This window comes from Adiantum capillus-veneris, chromosome 1, assembly GCF_014529385.1.
Source record: "Adiantum capillus-veneris isolate H3 chromosome 1, ASM1452938v2, whole genome shotgun sequence".
Classification (NCBI taxonomy): domain Eukaryota; kingdom Viridiplantae; phylum Streptophyta; class Polypodiopsida; order Polypodiales; family Pteridaceae; genus Adiantum; species Adiantum capillus-veneris.
Window position 1 is genome coordinate 124,035,342 of NC_140931.1, and position 15,655 is coordinate 124,050,996.

A 15,655-nucleotide genomic window follows, 5' to 3' on the forward strand; every position below is an offset into this window, starting at 1 on the left:
GACACCATCTCTGACAATTTAAAAAAAAAATAGTGCATTCAAAAGCAAATAACACTTACTTCACAAGATTAATGTGCACCCATGCAACCTCGAACACTCTAAAGGGGATCATTTTGCTACCCTTATCTCCCCAACCCACAAACTAAATGCATGTTCAAAAAAACTCCACTCCATTCTCGGGATTGGCTAAGATCGCTGTCTCCAATCCCTTACACACAAAAAAGTTCTCAGTCTCTTTCATCGCCAAATCATAGTTTGCCTTGTAATCATCTTCATTCAAAAGGTACTCTCTGCTCTCCTTGGTTGGCAAATGCTACCTTTGTAATGGTTTCTTCTTGGTTTTTAACACGCAAGATCTTTTTTGTAACATGGATGGGACTATTTTTTATGCGTTAGAGGTTCCAATTTCTTTTTTATAATGTTGTTGAGCAACGACATTATGCGTCCAAAAGAACTCTCTCAGGTAATGGAATACAATTTTTTTGAAATAATTTAATGTGGATTTTAAAAAAATATTGAATAATACTAATAAATATTAGGATTAATATAAAATGCCCTTAACCAATGTTACCATTGAAATGCTTTACCAATGGGAGATATCTGCAAGAGCATGTTGCACTACAAACATTTAGTGCTCTACATACCATTGTCATGGTTGAGAGCCAACAGTTAACAGTGCCACTAGAAAAAATAAACAATCACATAGGAGAGGAGTTTTATGTTGTGGAAAAATTTATCTCTACAAAGTTCATGGTGGTGGTTGAAGGTAACATAGTGTCAAATTCAAATGGCATGGCTACTCCTCTAGTCGACCTTACTAGCCCAAGCAAGAAACAACTTTATGGGGAGCAAGAATTGCAAAACTCTACCGAGGTACGGAGAAAAAATCGTATTTTTCCTTTTTTTAACTCAATGACGAAGCCCAACACCTTGACAAAGCTTCTTTCAAAGATGGTGGAAACCAAGCAAGTGTCAAAAATTCCAAAGGTGTACAATGGTAACATGGTGTTTGAGTTTCCACTGACCTTAAGATATGGAACATAAGTATGATCCACACCAATGGACCAAACTACAAATCTCGAGCATCGCATTTCTTGGAGTGTGTCACAAAAGCCATTATGTAGGTGTCCTAAAAGTGTCTCTATGAAAGTTGTCCCAAATTGGTTAATTTTGGGAGGTCAAACACGACGCATTTCAATGGTAGTATGTTAAAATTACCATGTATGGCCGAGTTTTGTGATGGACTTGGAGGAAAACTTACTTGCCACTATTGTGGACAGCACCCATTTGTTTGCATACATGTGATTGCTTCGTATATTATGGCATGCCATGGGATAGAAGCATGAACAGATTGATGGTACATCAAGGAAATCATCAGCATGACATAAGGGATGGTACATCGAAAGGACTTACTGATAAAACCAAAGAAATGGTTGCATGAGTCCTCAATGTAGACATGTAGGTACACAAAAGGTATGAATGTGTGTGGCAAAGAAAATTGTGACAACAAATTTGATGCAAGAAGGGGACCCTTACCATGTACTTGGCGATGAGAAAGAATTTGTAAATGTTACTAAAACAATGGGCCCCTTAGTGGAGGACAATTGGTGAGGATGATTACTTGTTTGTGCATCTTATTTTAAAGTAGCTAAATTTTGTAATACAGGTTTTGCAGGTTCGTGGTAGTAACAAACATGGGCCAACGAAGGAGAGCTTCAGTGTAGACTCTTTGTTGCGGCTAAAAAGGGATTTCATGTATGATTTTTTTCATAGAAGCAGGTTTCCCAAGCAAGGAGCAAAAGAGGAGTGGTGCTTTGTGTTCAAGATGTCTACGGTTGGGCCTACCTTTGGATTGGATTTGGTTAATTGGATGCGACGAAGTGGAACTGGTGATCTCCGACATGCTTGGGTGCAATTTGATCACACCTCGATCACACTCACTGAGTGGTGAATTGGGTGACCATGGCATGCCATGTTTACGATCCAAGGTTCGTTATTTTAGAACATATTTTTCAAGTTTGACGTATCTTTAAAAATGACTAATAATATGTATACTAATATGAATGTCTTAGTTATAGCATGCAAGATCTCCTCACTATTGCAACTTGTGAGATGAAAGAGGAGGACATGGAAGCACAAATTCTTTTGCGGTCGTGAATAAAATGAAGTTATGGAGGGGCATGGATATGAGAGAGCTGATTTCCATGGTTTTATGGACAACGAAGCTCAAGCCAATTGGAATATAGTCCGTGTTCTATGGTAGGAAAGACAACTTTCTACAACATTGAGAGCGATCTTGCCTGTTTCATTGGAAGCAAAGCATGGTGGCACACACAACAAAGTACATTGCTTCTTCATCTCAACAAACTCACAAAGACATGTGCAAAAAGTGGCGTTTAGCCCCCTTTAGAGAGGCAACTATAGCAGAGTCTTGTCTCCTTCGACAATGGTGGCACAATGGAAATTGCATGGAAAAAAACATCTCGCAATGGACTCTTGGTTGAGTTGATGGGAGATGTGTATTGCACGTTGAGGGAGCATCATGACAGCAGTAGAGAGAAGTAGCAATGGGGCCAACACTCCAAGAACCAACTTGATCGAGAGTAAGCATGGAAGATGGCTTAAAGGCGAGGGATTCCCAAAAAAAATCTCATTGTATGATGCATGTACTTCAAAATTGGCAAATGCAACACTAGAAAGCACGAAGGCACTTTCTTACTCTCAAGCTATACATATTGGAAAGGGTCCTTCATTAGAGAGACTCAAGGAGAGAGTTTCCTCTAGTCCAACACAAGTGATAAGAGTAGAAAATGAGGCTACATCTAGAACACCCATGTACAAGGCTCGTGCTCATCTTGAAGGAGACAAAGAAACCGTTTGGCAAAAGCGAGGACCATTGATTGTGATTGATGTTGAGGATGAATTGACACATCGACCAGAGCACAATGCAAAAACATGTGACCGCACATCACGTGGAAGGCCTAGGAAGATCATTTTCAAGGAGGACTCAGGGACAGTAGATGGGAGTGAGAATTCTAAAGACAAGGCAAAGGTTTGTGTTTTGGAACAAAAGGTCAATAAAGCTATGTGGGCAATTAGAAGAACTCCAATCAATAGCCGTGTAACATGTAGTGGCACCCCCAGTGCTGGGAAAAGATGTGGACAAAATATAGGTGCATGTAGTAAAGGGACTCCTGCACCTTCTTTTGAGGGGTATAGAAAAAATCCAAATGGTCTACTCATGTAATGGTTTTGGTTCTGTACCAACCATGTTATTCATTGTTATGTGGTGGATCATAATATAGATCCCAAGACCATCTCCTCCACCAACAGTTTGGCTAGTTGATCTTGGAACAAATCTTACAGATGAAGAACTTGAGATATTTCTTGACGAAGGATTTCAAGTGGAGTCAATTGGAAAAGAACAAATGGTTGCAACACCAATGCAGACTCCTCCCAGGGGTGGAGATGACTCCTCTACCGCTTCAACAAAAGTATGTAGTAGTGGTTCAATACTAAGAAATGGCATAAGAGTCAAATTTCATACTTCTAGTTCACATGAGACAACAAAGAAAATTGGTTTGGCTCTTTGTTTAAATGCTAAGGTGATTGAGGAGAAATCCATTATAGACAATGTACATGAAGTCTTCAAAGTGGAGTCTCATGCAGGAGACGACACGTGGGGGTGTCTGAGGTGCACATCAAGGATGAGCCCTATTGCACATAACCTGATTTCACTAACATAGAGACCAAGAAGAAACCTTATTTGGCTTGTAAGTACTTGTACTTCATTCTCTTTAGAGTTCTTGGATTGAGCCAAAATGAAAACATGTTCATACATAAGCATGTGCTAGGCAAAGTTGATGTCTAAAATGCTCTTAGCCGTGAACGCACAATCCCAACCTAGATCAAAAAGCCCCATGTTTGGATAATTTTGTGACACCTATTCCACCATGTTTTGAATCTGGTGAAGTTGATTTGGATTGTTTTGATATTGGACCACTCGCAAAGTCGTCTTGAATTATCTTAGTTTAATATCATTCTATCTCTCCACTTGTTAGGATTAATCTTGGTGCAAAATGATTTAGGCACATACTTGTCCTTGTGTGTATGTGTGTGAAAGAGAGAGAGAGAGAGAGATCACAATCTGTGATCGTGTTGTGTTAAATATTTGAAAGAGTGTGTATGTGTTTAATGTTTAGAGTGTGTTTTGTTCCTTGATATATGTGTGCTCACCAAGAAAAGAAATATGTGAGAGAGATACAGAGGAGAGAGAAGAAAAAGAGTGAGATTTGTGAATGATGGATGTTTGATCATCGAGGTGTGTTTGTCAAGGGAAAAATTCAGAGAGAGAGAGAGAGAGAGAGAGAGAGAGAGAGAGAGAGAGAGAGAGAGTACATGTGTATGAATGTACATGAGTGAGATAGAGAATATCCTTGGTTGTAGCATTATCCTCTCAACATAGATTATGATGTTTGAAAGAGTGTGTGTGTGTGTGTGTGTGTGTGTGTGCGCGCGTGTGCAATGATCCGAGTCAAATTATGAGCTTGTATGACATGAAAGAGGCAAAAAAAAAGAGGGAGATTTTAAAATGATGGATGTTTGATTGAAGTGTGTTTGCCAAGGAAACAATTGTGTGTGTATGTGTTTCAATAACACTATAATAAATACATCAAAGAATCCTTTCAGATTACAAAAGACGCTAGAAACTATGTCAATGAAAGGAGGTATAATTCCCATTCATAGTACAGAACAATCTTTATACACAAGTGCTAAAATCAAGAGCAAGAAGATATAATAGTCCGCATCTTCTAGCCAAGGAACTTTGAAAACTATACTTGAGAAGGTAACCCTCACTTGCGCCCATGGAAACAACACAACATTTAGTTAGTATTGGTACCATATTTAGGTGATGCATGGGTATCCCACATGCTATGGATGTCACCCAACTAGATTGCTTTCAAAGATAAATAATAAGAAAGGTCAAGCTAATCATATATTCAGAGATGAAATCATTTACAAGGGGAAAAAAACCATAGGAAGCCCCTTGTGCTTTACAAGCTCTTATGAAATAAAGTTCAACAGAAGAAGATATTCAAGTGCCTCTACCGGCATATGCATGAGGAATACTCACAACCATCAAACAATTTGGACAGCAGTCCATTTCAATGCCAAAAGTCACCTAAGATTGAGTTGGAGCAGCTAACTCCACAATAGCCTGCTTATCCTTACCATTTGCCATGGATTTGACACTTAACACTACACTTTTGCAAGTAAAATCCTCACAGTCCTAATGTACAAACACTTCTCCCAAATACACACACCACCAATGCTAAGTGAGCATGTAAAACTCACCTTTTTATAGGGTTTGGAGCAAGTGGCCACCTTCCTTTCTAGCCGTATGGCGGGCCCGGCTTTAAGAGGGGGAGAGATGGTGTAACAGCGCCGCCATGTACAGAGAGAGAAAGAGGGGATTGAGAGAGAGAGAGAGAGAGAGCACTTAAGAGCGCAATATCGAAGACCTTTCATGAGGGAGCCACCTCTCTATTAAGCAGAAGATGACTTCATTTACATAGCTGGGTAACCCGCCCATAACCCATTTAGTATCTAAGGGTTAGGTACCATCAAGGTACTACATTACAAAAAAAAATTATGTTGTGAATTTAAACAAGTTATTCACTAAGGTACCCCAAGCCAACAGTCCGAACATAAATATACTAGGGAAATAGCAACACGCTGTACACAGCCATATGTGTGTGTGTGTGTGTGTGTGTGTGTGGCATGCGTACTAGTACCAGTACCAGTATATACAATACCAGTACAACTCCAATATTACTAGTACTAGTATAGCAATATAGTAGTATAGCAATATCAGTACCAATAGTGTATAGTGTCAATATTAGTATCAGTATAGTCTTGTAGTACTAGTAAGTACAAGTACCAGTACCAGTATATACAGTACCAGTACAACACCAGTATTACCAGTCTAGTATAGCAGTATAGCCGTATCAGTATCAGTAGTAGTAGTAGTACCAGTACCAGTACTCCATGTGTGTGTGTGTGTGTGTGTGTGTGTGTGAGAGAGAGAGAGAGAGAGAGGACGAGGCCGAGGGAGTCTCAAGAGAGAGAAATAAGGAGAAGATCCTCAACTATGGATGATTGAGAGAGGAAACGAATCTCTTTGGAATCTTCTCGACAGATTTCAAAAAGGTGCTCACCAAAAAAATATTCCTCACAACGCTGGACTTTGTGGTTTTTACTACACCAGCTATGGTGGACAGAGCTTTGGGAAGACTTGTATAGGCTTATCACAATCCAAATGGTTACATTTTACTACTTGATTAGAGTATCTTTATCCCTATTTATCTTATGGTTTGTTTTGGGATTTTCCCCCATGATCTCATTCTCTTTCAAAAAAAATTCCATATCTTTTGTACATGGACCTATGGTGGATTTTATATAATGCAGAGGGTCAAAACCCCACTTTATTGCAAACACGCACACACCCACACACACACACAAATACTGAAAGAAGGAGAGGGAATATTTTTAGAATCTACTTGCTTGATTCCAAAAAGTGCTCGCAAAAAGTATCCCCCATGTGGAGGTGGCTCAGTTTAAGTTGATTGCCTCTACAACAGTCAAAAGCATGATGCCCATCAAAATAACTAGAAAAGCACAAATCACGCGAGGGAGAGAGAGACAGAGAGAGAGAGAGAGAGAGAGAGAGAGAGAGAGAGAGCTAGAAGACATGTGCATCTCAAAAACTTGAGTGCTATGCATGCAAGCGAGGGAGAGGATAAGAAGAGAAGATGAGTGACATGAGCACAGAGTACAATCTCCCCCCACCCCCCCACAAAGCAATACTCTTCCTTCTATACATATTTAATATATAGATGAAAAGACCATATCAAATAGATACAATGCACTTTGCTTCCAAATAGGAACTATCCATAAACTCTACTTACATCAAAAGTATAATTGCTCTAGTAATAATCGGTGCATGCCGTCTGCATAAATACTTTAAGCCATCCTCAAAGCGTCCAATGTGACACATTGATCTGTTGATCCACATCACCATATCATCTGACCATAAAAATTATATAATCTTCATTTCATTGTCAATAAAATATAATCCAAATAAACCACAATTATATCCATTTTCTTTACATACCTTGAGTTAAAAAGTAAGTGTCCTCAATTATTACCAAAATCAAACTAATGACAGTGGTCATTAGTTTGATTATTACCAAAATCAAACTAATGACAGTGGTCACCAACCACTCATGGAATGGCCTAATAATTGGTGTTGCCTAAACAAAAAAAATCTACAGCAATGTCATGCTAAACTGGCAATCTTTGCCGCACCTGTTGTCTATGATAGCTTTTATTGCCCTTAGTGGCTTTTCTTGGAAATGTTGTAATTCTTTTCGTGGATGGTTGGGCTCCTGCACAGTGATTGTTGTGAGGAACTTGTAATGACACTATGTTTTACAAATTTAATTTTTCCACACACAATTGTGAGTATGACAAAAAAAAGAGATTTTAAGATCTATAAGGTCCTCCATGCTTGTCGAAAACAACTAGAAACCTTTTTTTTGCAGAACTTACAATTGTGACAGTAGTATATGAATCATTAAACTCAAAAAATTACATCATAAGCCATGCTCTAAACGATCCATGGCATCATAGGATCCCACACACACATCACCACAAGTAAGACCAATAGTACAGAAGCGACCATAGGGTTTTACAAGGAGCCCCCAAACCCTTATACAAATCAAGTAGCAAGCACCAAAATATCACCAACCAAGCCCAGATACTTGCAAGGAGGATGCCACGATGATGAGCAATCTCACATCCCAACCCAACATGCCCTTCATGCAGAATCGACACGATCATGAAATCCAACAAAGGGGCAGGAGCCAACGTCCCCATCACCTGTCACACAGGACCCCCCGAGTGCCACCAAAGCTTCACTATTGCCACCAGTAGTCGCCTTGACTCAGGAGGACTAGGTGTTGGCAGTCAAACCAGACGGGTGCCCTACTAGTTGACCCCTTCTTCATGAGCTCTAAAATTTTGAATAGCCATCATTATTTTTGCGAGAAGCCTTGTAATTATGAGAAAGCCTCTTATCTTAATCAAATATTTCATGAGTCTGTCTACACAAATCTGAGTTGTAAAGTTCATTTGGTATGAGCCTTGTAAAGCTAGCCATTGGCCAAGAATCCCTAGGTATAAAGTTTATCTTTGTAAGTGAGAAAGGGACATTATCATCTTTGAAGGTTTTTGAGTTCGAGCGTACGCCTGAGAGCAGCTATTCTTACATGCCTTGTAATCATCATATCTTGAGCTCTGGTAATCACATTTTGATCTCAAAACTTGCAGCATGTTCCTTGTCTACTTCTTTTTCATTCAAGTGTAATCAGTGTCAATTCTGTTGTGGTTTGCGATAATGTGTTAGCAAGATAAATTGTCTATTTTAAGTGAATTAATGGTTGTTTTTTGAGGTTTTGACCATAAGAGAGTGTTCTTGGGGTGATCCTTCTGTATGTTTTGTTGGAGTTTTTAGGACCTTGATCATGATGGATTGTGATTTAGGTACCTCATCAAAATGATACCAAACTTGTTAGGATTGTGCCCTTAGGTGTCTTAGACCTCCTCCTAAAGTTTCATAGCATTTGGACTTTGTTTGAGTGCCAAAATAGCATGATGACCTGGTGTGGTGACATAGGACATAAGCAATTTGCTAGGTTTGAGAGTGATAGGCTTGCTAGTGCATTAGATGATGTCGTTCCACAAGTTCACTTGGAGAGATCTCATACCTATATGGTTGAGGGATTCAAAAATGTGAGTTTCAAGGAGGACCCCAAAATGGGAGTTGGACCATCTCATTCAGCACCAACCATGAAACTTTCACTTACAGTTTGAAAATGAGCAGGGTGCCAAGCTTTACAGAGATGGTATGGATCGTTATTGCGTTAAAATAGAAGAGAGACCTAGTGAGCTCAAGCTCATAGTACATGTCTGTAGTTGTGCATAATCCCTTTATTATGGATACATGGGGATTAACAAGCACAAAGAAAAAGGTTGATGTAGAGCGTGAGGAGAAGCTGCAAGAGCTAGACATTCCTAATGCCAGGCTTAGACAAGTAAATGTGGCTACTCACATCAGCACTGACAATACACATGTGGCTACTCACGTTAGCAACGACAATACACATGTGGGTTTATATAAGCATGATAATGGAGAGCAAATTCTCTATTACTGGTGTGACGAGCCCAATGTGAGGGAGTTAATGGAGCAAAAATGCTTGTATGTATTTATGTATGAAGTGGAGAGAGATACGTAGAAGAAAAGTATGGTCGAAGATATTCGGCGGTGAGCCGTAACGGGCTTGAGGGATATACATACTTTGGGGGACCACTCCATCAACACTATGTTACCCCTAGCATGCACAGACCTACTGTCTCAGAAACAACACGGCCGAAAACAAACGAGCGTGAGACCTTGGAGAAAACGAGTAGAAGATTCTTTTAGCCGACCATATGTTTCTAAGCCACGATCGATGGGATACTTAACTTCAAGGGTTCCTATATCCACACATCAAGGTAGTGATATTCCAGACACGATTTTTAGCACAAGATTTCCTGATATTAGAACCGGGGGTAGAGAAGCATGACCAAAGGAAAGGGTAACTGACCAAACTCCATCGAGAGTACCTATCAGTGGTATGAGATGAGAGGTGAAATGGTAGGAGAACCTAGAATGATGAGAATGGTAGTAGAAACTCAAAAAATGCAACCTTTTCAAGTAGCTAAATGTGTGCCGAAGAAGTATAGCGGATCGAGAGATCCATACACACATGTTTCCATATTTAAGCAAGTCTTAAGGAGAGAAAAAGTCACGGATTTCCATATGCAGTATCAAGGCTTTGGGTTGACATTGGAAGGGATGGTGGTTCCAACCACTAAACACTAGATATTTCTTGAATATTGATCAACTCTTGCTAGAGTTTGCCGAGGAATTCTTTAAGAGGGGAATCAAGCACAACACGGTTTCACAAATCTATGCTTTTAAACAAAAGGAAAATGAAAAGGTGAAAGAAGCTTCACTTCGCTTCAAGCAATACATCGAAAGATGTCCATTGCGAGAGTTACCACAGGATGAGTGCTTATCGGCTCTCTTTATAGAAGGTCTTAGAAACGAAACTCTAAAAAAGGACTTACACCTGAAAGCATGCACCACATTTGAACAAGTCACTAGGTAAGCGTTGTATCTAGTCAATAGCTACAAGACATATGGGGAGGTAATTCAGGACGTAGAAACAAACACTAGCAATGCCTCTTCTATAGCCAACGAGTCAACTACAAAACGTAGTGCTCCTACTCCAATCACACAAAATGTGAATCGTCATTGAAGAGGTGATCCACATAATGAATCAAATGGACCGACATAATCCCAATATGAGGCCATAATAGCTACAAGCAGTCATTGCTCCACGAGTGTTGAAGTGGTGTGCCATCAAGTAGAAATACACCAATCACAATACTAATGAATGATTTTATAACCGAAATTATGTGAGGGAAAGACCATGTGGACCTCCAATGGTGCAACGATTGCCACCACCTCCGAGGTACCATATTGGACCCAATAACGCAACACAAGGAGGAGACAACTGCAACCTGTGTTGAGAAAACAACCACCTTTGCCTCATGACAACAAGGCCATTGTGTGGTACGAATAGCCAATCGAGTCACTCATAAGTTAGCCAATGTTGCCACCAGCAGCTTACTATGAGGAGCCTACAGACACCCATGTGAGAGAATTGAGGGCGTAGCTTATGCTAATGAGGATAGTCCATTTTTGGCTAGCACCAACAAAGCTACCGAACCATCATATGTGGCTCAAAATTCTAGGAATCCAATTCACGATGAATGAAAATTGAACTTCAAAACCCTTGCCAAAATTGCAAAAGTTTCTAATTCTAAGATTTTTTTTTCAAAAAATGGCAACCAATGATCCAAATTCAAAAGGAAGTTGACCATAGCATCACCAAACCATGCTTTACCAGAGAGTATCATCATAAGTTCAATAAGTGTTCCAACATGGATCGTGATCCATGACCCCCGAGTCAAAATTGACTTGTAACCTCATAACCTAATGCATGTAGTTGTCCTAGATGCACTGGTGAAGTTTGGTCAAATTTGGACTTGATAAGTTATGCTCATTTTTTAGTTTATTGTCAAATTTGTGTTTTTTCGACTTTCTTGACAACTTTTTAACCAACTTCTGGAACTAATTACATGCAAATCTATTGACAGAATGCCTTATAGACGACCAAGGAAGCAGTGAGAAGCTCCCCCCTTCCGGGTGGTGGAGATATCATCAAATGAGAAAGCCTACATATCTGAAGAGGAGCTGGCAAAAATACTAGCAAATGTCTTTATTGGATGATTTGAGGCTGCGGATGGCACAAGGTGAAAACCACTATTTTCCCAAAGGAGCTATGAATGTTGCACCAGCAACAACAAGAAGTTATTGAAATGTCCACGTGTCTCCAGATGGACACTTTCTTCAGACTTCAGCCATGGGGATCAGATTTTCAGAGAGCACATGAGCTGATGAGCTCAATTTATATAATAGTGAGGCCACCTTGACCTACAAAGATGGAGAGATAGTAAAGGTTTGGATCACCTCTTATCTGATCAACCAAGCTTTACATGTACCATCAAGAAACCATAAACCGTTGCTCAAGACAATGGCCACAGATAAAGGCAAAGATGGAGGGATAGTAAAGGTTTGGATAACGTCTTATCTGATCAACCGAGCTTTACATCTACCATCAAGAAACCATAACCCGTTGCTCAAGACAAAGGCCACAGATAATGACAAAGCATTCATCAAGCAACAAGGTCACAAATTCACCTACAAGGTTTGGATCGGCTCTTATCTGATCAACCAAGCTTTACATCTACCATCAAGAAACCATAACCCGTCGCTCAAGACAAAGGCCACAAATAATGACAAAGCATTCATCAAGCAGCAAGGTCACAAATTCACCTACAAGGATCTGGTCTATTCTGAGACGGAATTACCACTACAGTTGATATCCCAACATCTCAAAGTCTAAAAGCCGCCAAGGTACATAGAGCCTAATCTGTACATTGCAATAGTAATGGCCATGGGGCTTTCAAAGCAAAGGGTGGTTCATTACTTCTATTCTAAAAAACGTAGTCGACGCAAACCTCAAGAGGAGTGAGCGGAACAGACTTACATGAACAGAGGGCTAGTGCTGACTAGTATTGCCTATCAAGCACTTGGAATGATAGACTAATTGCAACTAAGGAAACCGCAACCTCTCAACAACAAATTCCTATAGAGATACAAGAACACAACCAAGTGAAAGATTCTGGAAGGACGGAGAAGGCTCCCCGCAAGAGAAGCCTAATGAAGTGCCAAAAGTCAAAGATCTAGAAGCTGACACCTTGCGCAAACCAAACACTTCAGAAAGAGAACCGAAACCGGTGTCTCCACGTACAAGAGAAATTATCAAAGGTCTCCGGAGGTAAACTCATCTAGTCGTTTGACATTGAAGTATATCTAGAGCGTATAAAGCTACAATTCCAATGTCAAAAGGCTATTAGTAGCCTGCGAGAGATGGACCTAGCAGATGCAAAAGAGGAAGTATTGAAAGTGAGAGGAATAAATGATCAAGCTACTATAAATGGAGATTCAGGAGCTCCTAAGCAGACAAGCACATTCACAGGCTGAGCTAGAAAAAGAAAGGAAAGATTTCGCTTACTATTATCAAGAACCTCAGAATTACAATGAAGTAAACAACCAACTACAAGAGAATCAACAACGGTTGGAAGAGGCGCTTGAAAGAGAACGGCAAAAGGATATGAGCTTGGAGAATCTTATGGTGTAGTGAAGAACTCACACGGCTTCTAGCAATGCAAGACACACCAACCCCATATTCAACTTCATCGACTCCAGCAACTACTTCAAAAGAAAAATATGATCGAGAGGCCCTGACTGCAGGACATAGATCTATCCAATCCCAAAAGGATGAAGAAATCAAGCAGCTTCAGGAGCAACTGGCCGCACCACAGGAATAATTAGATGCCCAGAGAGTAGCACATGCCTTAGAGCTACAAAAGAAAGACATGGCAATCAGTGCCATTCAAGCTCAAACAGTAGTGCCTACTATTACACCAATCACATAAAAAATAGAGCACACATGGGTAGACCCACCTCCAGTAGAACTGCCAAGCACTTCTACTCAGGCAGTTTACACAATTTTGAAGCCCCTTAAGACACGACAAGAGATGCTTGGGATGAGATAAAGTAATGGATTGCAAAGGTGTAGGATGAAATCCTGGGATAGCTTCCATACATGGCGAAGCAAACAGCCTGTAGTGTTGAATTATCATGTCCCCACCAAGCCGGCAAACAACTTCGCTACCTTAGAAAAGTACATGGTGAACACCTTACAAGGGATCATCACTCAGATGAGAGATGTCCCAAATTTTTTATATCAAATGCTGGTGAAGATTTCAAGAATTGTCATAACCTGCATCACAACGTTTGAAGACATTGAATCGACGGAACACCCGTGGCAAGTGTTCCTGGAAGGCACTAGAGGCTTGTGCTAGAACCTAGAAAACATAAATTCCAAGCCATGATGTGATCAAGGGGATGTACACTTGGGTCATGTTCCTACCCTCTCAATACATGTAGACATTTGAGAAGGCGTTCATGACGGGGTTCTTTGAGATTGACTATACAATTTTCAACCCATGACCAAAAATTTGTCTGCCCGCCATGTAGCCTATCAAAGCACACTATTGAATAATCCCTTTAAGGATTTAGCATCAAAAGTGGAAATTGAAGCAAGGGCTAAAAAGTTCAGGCTCCTCACCCAAACATTAGAGAGCGCACACTGCATTACTATCAATTCCTACAATCACAATGAAAAAAAGCAGCTACCAAAGCTAGGAACAAGGACAACATGACAATTGACGACAAAGATGCAAACCAGGACAAAGTTTGCACAAGGGTATGCAAAGACTAGGAAGGGGGGAATTTTGGAAGTCGAACCAGATGGGTGCCCTCCTAATCGACCCCTTCTTCATGAGCTCTAAAATTTTGAATATCCATCATTATTTTTCAAAGAAGCCTTCTAATTATGAGAAAGCCCTCTGATTTTAATCATATATTTGATGAGTCTGTCTATGCAAATCTGAGTTGTAAAGTCTATCATTTGGTTAAAGCCTTGTAAAGCCTGCCATTGGTGAAGAAGCCCTTGGTATAAAGTTTATTTTTGTAAGTGGGAAAGGGACATTATCATCTTTGAAGATTTTTGAGTTTGAGTGTACGACTGAGAACGACTACTCTCACGCACCTTGTAATCATCATATCTTGAGCTCTGTTAATCACATTTTGATTTCCTTGGCTATTGCTCTCTCATTCAAGTGTAATCAGTGTCAATTCTGTTGTTGTTTGCGACAATGTGTTACCGAGCTAAATCGACTGTTTTGAGTGCATTAATAGTTGTTTTTTGACGTTTCGACAATAGGAGAGTGTTCCTAGGCCATAGGGCAATCCTTTTCGTATGTTCTGTTGGAGGTTTCATGACCTTGATCATGATAAATTGTGATTCTGTTACCTCATCGGAATGCGACCAAACTTGGTAGGATTGTGCCCTTAGGTGTCTTAGACCTCCTCCTAAAGTTTTGCAGCATTTGGACTTCGTTTGAGTGCCAAAATGGCATGAAACTTAGTGCGGTGATATAGGACATAGACAATTGGCAAGTTTGAGAGTGATAGGTTTGCTAGTGCATTAGATGATGTCGTTTTGCAAGTTCACTTATTGAGGTTGACACCCTCAAAGAGTCAGTGTGCCCCATCCAAGTTGCTTCCATGAGTATTGACATTATGTTAGTGCCAGGTAGCTATGCTATAGTCGTCCGTCTCGCAACGACCCGCTAACACCACGAGCCAAAAAAGGACCACAACAAACGACCCCGAATTGCCTATGAGAAAACACCAAAACAAAAACCATCAAGCTATTGTGGGTGAGTCATGCACCCTCAGCCAACAAAGCAAAATTGGCTTGGCATGCCACCAGGAAGAGACACCCTGCCAGTGCTCCGAGGGGTGAACAACATGAGAACAACCACGCTGCATTTTCAGCCCATAGGGCCATGGAGGGGTGGCCTCCACTACAACCAAAAAGAGAGGGGGAGGGCATCGGGTGAAGCCCAGAGTATCGGCTAAAGCTATCGGGTCCTTGCCCCAAGGGGAACCCAGCTTCACTGTGAGAGTTACCCCACCAAGCACCGCGACCGCACCATCATCCCATGCCGAAACTCCAACCTGCCACATAGGATGACCGAGTCCTCCCTGCCCATTGATTCTTTTAGGCTCCAGAGGAGCAGTAGGGAAGCTCCCTTGCAACCCTAGAACTTGGATCGTAGAAACCTACTATGCTTAACTTCAAAGTGGTTTGTTGAAAAAAGAAATTATTAGCTACACCTTGCATTCCTCAATTAACAAGTCTGGGTGATTAGTAGCATTACTAAAAGTTCACAAGGTTTAAGTGCTCTCCACATTCACTTCAACCAAGCACAAATCTATCTTTTAATT